The following is a 1,227-nucleotide window of genomic DNA, read 5'->3' as shown; positions in this document are numbered from 1 at the left end:
GGGGGGGCGTACTATTGTTATTCTGTAGAATGCTTGCATGCATCCATGGATCGCTTTGGGTATTCAAATCCGGTTTTAAAATTTTTTTTAAACAAGAGGAAAAAAGCTAACTATTGACCATCACCTTCATCTCACCCAAACCCTCGACTTCTTTTTTTTTTAGCAGAGGTTTTACGGCGCTCGCAACCGCATAAGGTAACATGAGCGCCAGAAGATTAGAGGTGTTATGAGACAGTAACAAACATAAAAAAAGAAGAAGGGGAGATAAGGACGATAGATGTTTGAAAAGAAAGAAGAAGCAAACCCCACCAGAGCATCCGCCAACCACCCACACCCATGACCTTGTTCTCTCCTATTAGCACAGGAACAACTTCCATTGGTGAGGGATTCGGAGCAGAATATTTGCAAACTCTGCCCGGCAGCTAAACGTCTCGAGAGGAGAGACTAGAAAAACACATTTTGTCAACGAAAGAAAGACCCAGATAATGCGACCGCAGATCATGCACCAGCGGGAGTCACGTCTTTTTCTGCTGGTCCCTTCAATTTGAGCCAGCAAGTGGGTAAGAGCCAGTGCACATTTGCAGAAAGTTTCGACAAATCATCGTTTTGAGTTTGATAGAGTTTGACACAAGTGAGAGCGGCCATGTTTCCCTAGATGAAGGACAAATCATTTTTAATTAATGCTGCAATTTTGACACATCTTGATCGAATCAGCCTGAATCAAACATGTTTGATTTTTTTAGTCACGAATTGTCAGAAGCGCACGCGTGTGTATCATTTTGTTCAATCCAGTAAAAGAGTTAAGTGAATGCTCGAATGAAACATGCATAGTCTGTACCCTCAATAAAGTTTAGTTTAGTTTCATTAAGAGTTTTACGGCACTTGCAGCACAATAAGGTCATAGAAGTGCCGAAGGTTAGAGGTGTTACTAGAGAGTCACAAACACATAAAAGAAGGAGAGATCAGGACGTTAGATGTTTGATAGCAAAGAAGGAACAAACCTCACCAGAACACCCGCCAACCACCCACCAACACAGTTTAAGAACTACTGTGTTAGTGGAAAGAATGATATACCTCTTTACATCTCACAAGAATCTGGCATGAGCAAGCTACGCCCTCCGGCCAGATCCTCCCAGCGAGCAGTTGCAGTCCGGTTCTTGGGTAAAAGACCCAGCAATCAAAAATGAAAGTGGCCTGCCCTGATTTGATAATTTTTATTACATGTTT

Source organism: Aplysia californica, unplaced genomic scaffold (genome assembly GCF_000002075.1).
Source record: "Aplysia californica isolate F4 #8 unplaced genomic scaffold, AplCal3.0 scaffold00002, whole genome shotgun sequence".
NCBI lineage: Eukaryota > Metazoa > Mollusca > Gastropoda > Aplysiida > Aplysiidae > Aplysia > Aplysia californica.
This window is presented reverse-complemented; position numbering follows the sequence as displayed.